The 11,021-nt window shown below is 44.9% G+C and overlaps 1 non-coding gene across 1 annotated transcript; it reads left to right on the forward strand.

Moving 5' to 3' along the window:
- Window positions 1-9,770: 9,770 nt before the first annotated feature.
- On the forward strand, window positions 9,771-9,842 carry trnae-uuc (transfer RNA glutamic acid (anticodon UUC)). Its single transcript has one exon. It is a non-coding gene; the product is annotated as a tRNA-Glu (tRNA).
- Window positions 9,843-11,021: the final 1,179 nt, after the last annotated feature.

Consider the following 11,021-nt stretch of genomic DNA (forward strand, 5'->3'; position numbering starts at 1 on the left):
GCAAGTCTTCCTCGATTCCGAGGGACTGCCTATGATGATGATGATAATAATCCAGAAAACTTGAGTTCAAATCATACCCTGGCAGTTTGCGAATTTGAATTCGGGTTAAAATAATAAAAATTAAATCTGGAAATAAAAAGCTGGTTTTAGTAAAAGTGACCACAAAACTGTCAGATTGACATCAAATCCATCTGGTTCACTGATGTCCTGTGGGGAAGGAAACCTGCCGTCCTTACCTGGTCTGGGCCTATATGTGACTCCAGTCCCACACCAATGTGGTTGACTTTGAACTGTCTTCTGAAGTGACCAAGCGAGCCAGCCAATCGTATCAGCCCACCACCATGCAGCGGTTAGAGAAGCTGACCGACCATCACCTTCTCAGGGCAACTGGGGATGTGCAATAAATTCCAGCCTTCCCAATTCATTCTTCCCATCCGACGAATGAATGGGGGAAAAAAGTCTAAGTTGGCATTTGTCAGTTGTCAGTCAGCACCAAATTACAGAATCAATCTTTTTGATTGTTGTGTATACGTGGGATGGTTGGCATGGTGATTGTGAGGGTGCTATTCAAGTTCTAAGATCAATTTGAGGAAAGTTTTTGGAGATGACTCTCATCTATAGGCTAATCAAATTGGAAAACAGTTATGAAATACTTGAATTTAAAAAAGTACTTTGGAAACTTCCACCTGCCGAATATAAAAACATTCAGTGATGTGGGACCGTTTGATCTATACTTGAAATGATAGACTACCCGCCTTCATTTCTCTTCTTTTTTCCGATTTGGGTGAGTTGTAATGAAACAAGTTTGCTACATGATGTAATGCTGGTGCCGGTGCTTTGTGCAAATAGAAGGATGTGGGCATCCGTCTAATCACATACTGGCTGCTTGGAGCAAAGTGGTAATCATAAATAATATCTTTGTGTCCTATTCGTAAGTATGAAAGTACACCCCAGTCTCTTCACCTGACTGTTACTTATTTGTGTTTAGACTGTACTGGACCTTAACATTGCCTCTTTCATGTACATATTGCACACATATTTCTTCCATTCAGACGCCTAGAGAAAGGGCCATAGCCTAATGTACAAAGTGGTGCCACGGTTGAAAGGTGAAGACTGGAGTAAATCAGGAAATAGTGGTTGCGTAATGCCAAGCTTGTGTCTTATACTGAGAGATCATAAAGTTTGAATTTTATGATCCTGGTAAATAATGAGCTATAGAAAGAAAGGAACATAGGAACAGGAGGAGACCATTCACCCCCTCAGCCTGTTCCACCATTCAATGAGATCATGACTGATCTGTATCTTAATTCCATTTACCCACATTGATAGACGGAGTTAAGAGAGAGAACTTACATTTCTACAACGTCATTCATGACCTTAGGACATCCCAAAGCGTTTTACAACCAATAAAGTAGTTTTTGAAGTGTAGTCACTGTTGTAATGTAGGAAATGCAGCAGCCAATCTGCGCACAGCAAGCTCCCACAAACAGCAGTGAGATAGCGACCATATCATTTGTTTTGGGTGTTGGTTGAGGGATAAATATTGGCCAGGCAAACTCCCCTGCTCTTCTTTGAATAGTGCCGTGGGATCTTTTACGCCCATCTGAGAGGGCAGATGGGGCCTCGGTTTAATGCCTCACTTGATGTCAGTGTAGGATATTTTATATTGCATTATAGATACTAAATAGAACGGGCACCTCATTATAAAACTTTAAATAAAGGGAGCCTTGTGGAATGCGAGTTGTCATTTCTTGTAGCTGCAGAAATTAAATTGTAGATATGCCCAAATTAATGGGTGAAATCACTTTCCGGATTAATGCTGAGTAAATTACAAGTATTAAAGGTATTAATTGGGCAGGAGAAAACAAGTACAAGTCAGCCCTTTGTTGCCATATTACTGAGACCTAATAGTGCTGTTCTGTGTGTTACATGTCATCACCCTGGGTAATCTCTGCTAATGAGGAAGAGCCTGTAGATCATGCCGAAACAAATGCTTAATGTTGGGGCTGACTGGATGTCAGGAGAAATGGGAGCTTTGATTGGCGATCTTGAGTCTGCTTCTGCTATCTGATTCCCTGCCTCACTGTCACTCCTGAAGCACCTCATTTCTCACTACAACGTACAAGCATCCAATGCTACTGAATGGAGTCCGATGAATAGATTGGGATAAGCTCGCTACTCCTGGCTGGAGCGATGTTGGTGAGAAAGAGAATGGAGTGATCGAGTGTGCATCAGGGAATGGAGCAAATCTCATTGTTTCCTTCAGTCTGTTTTCAAGTCTTCCAATGGGTTTGATCTCATCGGATCTCCACTTCACACACTGTGTTTGATAGCTCAGTTGACTGAGCGCTGACTTGGAACACAATGTCCTTGATTTGCATCTCCACATCCATTTTTTTCTGAGCTAAATAATACAACGAGTACCATAATCATGTAGCTCTTTGTCAAAAAGGGGGTGCTGTAATGTTGAGTTGGCACAGGGCAAGAGGCAACTAAAGAGATACAAGGATATGCTCCAGCATAACTGGAAGTATGTAAGATCACTGTCAGCTGATTGCACGAGCTGGTGACCAATGTTGTATGGGGGTGTCAGCTAGCAGAGTACGAGTGCATACATCTCCTGAAGAAGAAATGGCAACTCCAGAAACACAAAGGGGAGATGGGCTGTTTGGGTTGATGGAACATGCAGGAGAGCTTGCATCTTGTATTGGTCCTCATAGTCATCAGCACATTCATCAACATCGATTCTCTTTCCAACAAGGGTTGTTATCTTTGAGTATGATGGATTACCACCAGCAAATCTTACAATGTGGGGAGAAAACGACTCCACCAGGAGTGATTGTTCCACTGCTTAGGATCTGTCTTATCCCAGGTTAATTGGCAACGGGAATGGGGATTAACGCAGCACCAAACACAGTGTGTAACGAAAAATGACTTTCTTGGGTTAACTTCTCTCCTTCTGCTCTTGTTGGTCTCATTTACCTTTGTGCTCCTTTTTGTGCTGTAAAGGGTATCTTTCAGAGGCTGGGGTTAAGGCACATTATTGGGACTGAGTAGATAACTTCGTTCTGCATCGACTCTGATACAGCTGATCTGTCATCCTTGGCTCAGTGGGTAGCTCACTCGCTGAGTCAGAAGGTTGTGGGTTCGAGTTCCACTCCAGGGACTTGAGCACAAGAATCTAGTGAGGGAGCTGAGGGAGTGCTGCACTGTTGGAGGTGCCGTCTTTTGGATGAGTTTTTAAATTGAGGCCCATCTACCCTCACAGGTGGACGTAAAAGATCCCACAGCACTATTCGAAGAAGAGCAGGGGAGTTATCCCCAGTGTCCTGACCAACATGTATCCATCAATCAACATTACTTTATATTTAAAAAACAACAGATTATCTGGTCATTATCACATTGCTGTTTATGGGAGCTTGCTGTGCCACAGTTCCTAAATTACAACAGTGATTGCACTCCAAAAGTACTTCATTGGCTGTAAAGCGCTTTGGACGTCCTGAGGTCATGAAAGGTGCTATATAAATGCAAGTCTTTCTTTTCTTAGAGTTAAAACTGGGTAGTCAACATGGAGAAAGTGTTCAGTTCTTCGATGTTGAGCATCCCTGACCTTGATGAGCAAAAAGGCTGAGCAAAGGATAAAATCACCAAGCCACATGACTGACTCCAAGTTTTGTGTGATCATTGCAAGGACTCGTTGGTTCATGATGAATGTACTGTTAGTCCTATCTCCAACTATCTCCTGCCATTCAGTATTATATTCCCACTGAGGAAATTAGGATGAAGTTTAACAAATGTTCTTCATTCAGTGCCACTTCTTTCCAGTTACAATCAGTAATCAAAGAACACCAAAGAAGTTTGAACTGCACACAGATTCCGACGTGTTCATTCAAGTGAACTGTCAGAATTTCTAGCAGGCAAAGGGTTAATCCACATTGTTTATCAGGACTGCAGTGAGGCCTGTCAGATAAAGGCTTGGCGATATATGCTCACACTTGCCTGGTGCAACTTTTCCCTTCGTTTTTGGATTAGATCTAAGGTTTATTTCAATCACTTTTGAATTGCCTTATATGTTAATTCTTGGGCAACACTGGCCTGACAAAGCATTGCTTCCTCCAGCTGCATGTTTAATCAACCGCAGTTTGGAGGCCGAGACACTCGGTGTATGACTTTTGTGTAGTATTTTGCTGACACTGAACATTACTGAAGAATCAGCATCTTCAAAGCAAAGCTGGGGAGCATTAGCTGGGAGGTAGGTGTTTTACCTCTCACTTTCTCTTTGCAGTTTGGGAGCAGTATTCTGGTCTTCCTTTCCTCGAACCTTTACCTCAGCATGGTTAAAACCCTCTTCCCTGACAAAGTCAGAACCGAGGGACAATCACGAGTCATGTTATCACTTCTGGGAGCTAATGACAAGAGCAGACAGGTGAATATTAATTCTCCAGGCGCCCTTTGATGTAAGGTATATTCATTACATTAGTTCCTGCTCCAAGCAGGTGATGGCCTGAACTGTCAGCTTCTGAAACTCCCCTGAAAATACAGAATTGATGACAGACATGAACCTGCTGTCTGCTGCAGAGTAACTCATTCGCCTGCTCCTTTAACCCTCTCCGTGTCAAAGGTCTGCTGCTACCTGCATCAACTCTGTACTGGGGTCAATGTAAAATGGCCCTTCCAACCATATTCCGTTGTGTTGGGTTGCAATGGAAATGTCCAGGCTTCTCTTTGCAACAGCGATTTTAGAAAAAGGCATGCAGCGAATGACAGCCACACGTTGCACCCCCCTCCTCTCCCAGCCCTGATGCAAAGAAATGTTAAAGTGGTGACTGGTGGAAGTTTCTAGAAAATTCTCCCTAGCGAACAAACGCCAGTCAGTAAATATTTGTATGTTGACAGTTGGATCAGGCGGAGGCTCTGTGCTCTTTGTGTGGGGGTCTGTGTTGAGGATTTCTTTACCAGTATTGTTCCCCCTGATAAGTAAGTTACTGTTTGACTCTAGGATCCCAGTGTCACACTCAACGCAATGGGGTTTTCTGCAAATGCGCAAAGGAAACAAACTTCTCAAACTTCTTTCAAAGGAAAGAGTTCTAAAATAGAATCAAGTGTCGGAATATTGTTTGGATATCATTAAGTGCACTGTTACATGTCCGTGGAAGGGGACCCACTGTTTTCCTGGTTTGCCTGGTATCCTGAAACATTCTCCGTTCAGTGTTTCAGGAAAACTTCAAGGAAATTTCGGTCTACTTCAGGGTTGATGGCCGATAAACTCAACGGGTGGGATTGGGTTTCGTGTGGAAGACAAGTTTAGAGGTTAATTAGGTATCGAAGGGTTTACCAAAAGGAAAATATTTAATGTTGTACAAGCCTTACCACAAAGCTATGAAGAGCATGCTGTTTATAAAACTGTTCGATATTATGTTCACTTTGCGAATGAGATCATGCAAAATCAGTGGATTATTGAATCTCCTTCATAGTGCAAAAATATATATTCAGTGGCTGCATATGCAATATTCTATTTATCTAGTTAAACTTGGATGTTATCGCCCCAAGTCACTCATCATCCCTCTGCTCGCTGACCATTGGTTCTGGCACACCAAGTGTCACATCCATCCGTGGTCTCGCCTCTCCCTATCTTTGTGATTTCCTCCAGCCCTACAACCCTCCGATCCCCTGATCTTCAAGTTCTCCTCATTTATATTAACCAACAGGTGAACAATGGCTAAAGCGTAAAATGAGATCTAGCGTGACACTGCCACGGCCTGAAGACGGGATGAAGAGAAGTTTTTAAAACCAGTGCGTTGTTGTGAGTAGTAACTTTCAAAAGGGAACTGGATAAATATTTAAAAAGGCACTGGAGCGTCAGCCTAGATTCTTGTGCTCAAGTCCCTGGAGTGGAATTCGAACCCACAACCTTCTGACTCAGCGAGTGAGCTACCCACTGAGCCAAGGATGACAGATCAGCTGTATCTGAGTCGATGCAGAACGACTGATGGGATCGCTCTGTCACAGAGCCGACACAAGCACGGTGGGCCCATTGGCGGCCTCCTGCGCTGTAAGATTCTGCACTCAGCTCTATTCCATTGCATAACCGAGATACAGTTACTTTTCCTGTGTGCAAATATGACTTTCCCACAAGCATTGAAGGCTCTTAAGCCATGAAACATCACTCCACAAGTAGCAACCTGACTTAATGGCCTCTTGTTTTTTCTGCCACGACTGTTTATACATAGTTCACCTGAAGTGAGAAGGCCTGCGAGCGTGACTCTGTAACAAAGTAAATGCTGTAAATAGACAACAGCAAAATTGGGGTCCGTTGAAAAGTGGACACTTGAGAAAACGTAAGAAGGAGCTGCTTTCAACGATTGTTTTATACTGGGTGAAATAGAAACCTATCGTTGAGTTTAAAAAAAAATTCTCACTTTTTTTCCTTGTGCTGCCAAGCTTTGAAGTATTAAGATATCCTGACATTAATCCCGAGGGCCTGTTCACTGCCTCCCACACCCCACGACTTGTGTCCTTTGCATCCTTCACCAAGGGCCAACAGTTGAATCTGATGCTCAGCTGTTCCACTTTAATCCGACTGTTTGTGTGTAAACTATGCAAGTGTTCCAATTCCTGATGGCACCTTTAAAAAAATTTGTTCTGGAATGTGGGCGTTGCTGGCAAGGCCGGCATTTATTGCCCATCTCTAATTGCCCCTTGAGAAGATGGTGGTGAGCCGCCTTCATGAACCGCTGCAGTCCGTGTGGTGAAGGTACTCCCACAGTGCTGTTAGGGAGGGAGTTCCAGGATTTTGACCCAGTGACGATGAAGGAACGGCGATATATTTCCGAGTTAGGATGGTGTGTGACTTGGAGGGGAACTTGCAGGTGGTGATGTTCCCAGGCACCTGCTGCCCTTGTCCTTCTAGGCAGTAGAGGTCGCGGGTTTGGGAGATGCTGTTGAAGAAGCCTTGGCGAGTTGCTGCAGTGCATCTTGTAGACGGTGCACACTGCAGCCACGGTGCGCCGGTGGTGGAGGGAGTGAATGTTGAAGGTGGTGGATGGGGTGCTGATCAAGCAGGTTATTTGTCCTGGATGGTGTTGGAGCTGCACTCATCCAGGCAAGTGGAGAGTATTCCATCACACTCCTGACTTGTGCCTTGTAGATGGTGGAAAGGCTCTGGGGAGTCAGGAGGTGAGACACTCGCCGCAGAATACCCAGCCTCTGACCCGCTCTTGTAGCCACAGTATTTATGTGGCTGGTCCAGTTAAGTTTCTGGTCAATGGTGACCCCCAGGGTGTTGATGGTGGGGGGTTCGGCGATGGCATTGTCATTGAATGTCAAGGGGCGGTGGTTAGACTCTCGCTTGTTGGAGATAGTCATTGCCTGGCACTTGTGGCACGAATGTTACTTGCTACTTATCAGCCCAAGCCTGAATGCCGTCCAGGTCTTGCTGCATGTGAGCATGGACTGCTTCATTATCTGCGGAGCTGTGACTGGAACTGAACACTGTGCAATCATCAGCGAACATCCCCACTTCTGACCTTGTGATTGTTGTGTATGCAATAACTCGATAGACTGAATACTGTAAACTAACACAGGTACAAACCTGGCTCTACTTTATTAGGGCCCAAAGTGACTACATTACATGATGGCTGGCCTTTTATACCTGGGCTGCACACATGTGCGCACAACCCAATGACCACCAATAGTGGCGCCACCTGGTGGCTAGTAAACCCAAGCATACATACATGACAATATCCCCCTTTAAGATATTAGTAACGGTCTTTTTACAAATTGAGACGCTCCGGGGTTTTCCGCTCCCGAGTTGATCGTCTCAGTTTAACTCCAGTTCTGGGCGAGTGTTCTGAGTCTGTTATGACTGGGGGCTGTGTAACCGATCTGATGGGAGTGAAAATGACCATGTCAGGGATTGAAAGTCCAGATTCATTGATGACAGCGGAGTCCTCTGATGACTGAGGGTAGGTTGGTCGGTCACTGATCGTGTCTTCCTCAGACTGTTCCAGTTCATCCGTGTGCCGCAGCTTTATCTGATCGACATGTTTCCTGCCTGTCCGTCCATTCTTGAGCTTGACGATAAACACTCTGTTACCCTCCTTGGATGTAAAATTACCGGCGATCTATCTGGGACCTTGACCGTAATTCAGTACATACACAGGATCGTTAACAGAAATGTCGCGTAACACAGCAGTGCGATCATGATCCCACTGCTGACTTTGACATCTGTACACGATTATTCAAGTCAGGGTGGACAAGAGAGAGCCTGGTCTTGAGACCCCTCTTCATCAATAGTTCAGCAGGGGAGACCCTGGTAAGCGTATGGGGTCTTGTGCTGTAATTAAGCAATATGCGTGACAAGTGAGTTTGCAGTGAACCTTGAGTTACACGTTTCATACTTTGCTTGATGGTTTGGATAGCATGCTCTGCTTGACCATTAGATGTGGGTTTGAATGGTGCTGACCTCACATGTTTGATACCATTGAGTTTCATGAACTCTTGAAACTCCATACTGGTGAAGCAAGATCTGTTGTTGCTTACAACGATGTCAGGCAGACCATGCGTAGCAAACATGACATGAAGGCTCTCAATGGTAGCTGTGGATGTACTGGATGACATGATTGTACACTCTATCCACTTGGAATAAGCATCCACCACAACTAAGAACATCTTTCCCAGGAAGGGGCCTGCAAAGTTGATGTGGATCCTGGACCATGGTTTGGATGGCCACGACCACAGACTCAGCGGCGATTCCGCTGGTACTTTACTTAGCTGCATGCAAGTGTTGCACTGATGCACACATGATTCCAGATCAGAGTCAATTCCAGGCCACCATGTATGAGATTTGGCAATGGCTTTCATCATGACAATACCGGGATGCGTGCTATGTAGATCATGCACAAATTTCTCTCTGCCTTTCTTGGGCATAACAACACGATTACCCCACAGTATACAATCTGATTGAATGGATAGTTCGTCTTTGCGACGGATGTAAGGTTTGGTCTCCTCACACATTTGCTTGAGTATGGCAGACCAATCACCACAAAGGATGCAACGTTTCACAACCGATAATATCGGGTCCTGGCTGATCCAGGTCTTAACTTGTTGGGCCATGACAGGGGTTCCTTCACTTTCAAAAGCATCCATGATTAACAGTAAACATAGAAACATAGAAACATAGAAAATAGGTGCAGGAGTAGGCCATTCAGCCCTTCAAGCCTGCACCACCATTCAATAAGATCATGGCTGATCATTCCCTCAGTAACTCTTTCCTGCTTTCTCTCCATACTCCTTGATCCCCTTAGCCGTAAGGGCCATATCTAACTCCCTCTTGAATATAACCAATGAACTGGCATCAACAACTCTCCACAGGGAATTCCAGAGGTTAACAACTCTCTGAGTGAAGAAGTTTCTCCTCATCTCAGTCCTAAATGGCCTACCCCTTTTCCTAGGACTGTGTCCCCTGGTTCTGGACTTCTCCAACATCGGGAACAATCTACCCGCATCTAACCTATCCTGTCCCGTCAGAATTTTATATGTTTCTATGAGATCCCCTCTCATCCTTCTAAACTCCAGTGAATAAAGGCCCAGTTAATCCAGTCTCTCCTCAGTCCAGCCATCCGGGAATCAGTCTGGTGAACCTTTGCTGCACTCCCTCAATAGCAAGAACGTCCTTCCTCAGATTAGGAGACCAAAACTGAACACAGTATTCCAGGTGAGGTCTCATCAAGGCCCTGTACAACTGCAGTAAGACCTCCCTGCACCTATATTCTCTGGTGGTCTAGTGGTTAGGATTCGGCGCTTTCACTGCTGCGGCCCGGGTTCAATTCCCGGTCAGGGAACCTTGTATTTCTGTTCAGCCATGAACTCATTGAATGGCGGTGCAGGCTAGAATGGCCTACTCCTGCACCTATTTTCTATGTTTCGATACTCAAATCCCCGAGCTATGAAGGCCATCATACCATTTACCTTCTTTACCGCCTACTGCACCTGTATGCCAACTTTCAATGACTGATGAACCATAACACCCAGGTCTCGTTGCACCTCCCCTTTTCCTAATCTGCCACCATTCAGATAATATTCTGTCTTCATGTTTTTGCCCCCAAAGTGGATAACCTCACATTTATCCACATTATACTGCATCTGCCATGCATTTGCCCACTCACCTAAACTGTCCAAGTCACCCTGCAGCCTCTTAGCGTCCCCCTCACAGCTCACACCACCACACAGTTTAGTGTCATCTGCAAACTTGGAAATATTACACTCAATTCCTTCATCCAAATCATTGATGTATATTGTAAAGAGCTGGGGTCCCAGCACTGAGCCCTGCGGCACTCCACTAGTCACTGCCTGCCATTCTGAAAAGGACCCGTTTATCCCGACTCTCTGCTTCCTGTCTGCCAACCAGTTCTCTATCCACGTCAGTATATTACCCCCAATGCCATGTGCTTTGATTTTGCCATCTCTTGTGTGGGACCTTGTCAAAAGCCTTTTGAAAGTCCAAATACACCACATCCACTGGTTCTCCCTTGTCCACTCTACTAGTTACATCCTCAAAAAATTCCAGAAGATTTGTTGAGCCTGATTTCCCCTTCATAAATCCATGCTAATTTGGACCGATCCTGTCACTGCTTTCCAAATGTGCTGCTATTTCATCCTTAATAATTGATTCCAACATTTTCCCCACCACTGATGTCAGGCTAACTGGTCTATAATTATCCGCTTTCTCTCTCCCTCCCTTTTTAAAAAGCGGTGCTGCATTAGCTACCCTCCAGTCCATAGGAACTGATCCAGAGTCGATAGACTGTTGGAAAATGATCACCAATGCATCCACTATTTCTAGGGCCACTTCCTTAATTACTCTGGGATGCAGACTATCAGGCCCTGGGGATTTATCGGCCTTCAATTCCATCAATTTCCCTAACACAATTTCCCGCCTAATAAGGATATCCTTCAGTTCCTCCTTACTAGACCCTTGGTCCCCTAGTATTTACGGAAGGTTATTTGTGCCTTCCTTCGTG

The sequence above is a fragment of the Pristiophorus japonicus genome, chromosome 15 (genome assembly GCF_044704955.1).
Source record: "Pristiophorus japonicus isolate sPriJap1 chromosome 15, sPriJap1.hap1, whole genome shotgun sequence".
Taxonomy (NCBI): Eukaryota; Metazoa; Chordata; class Chondrichthyes; family Pristiophoridae; genus Pristiophorus; species Pristiophorus japonicus.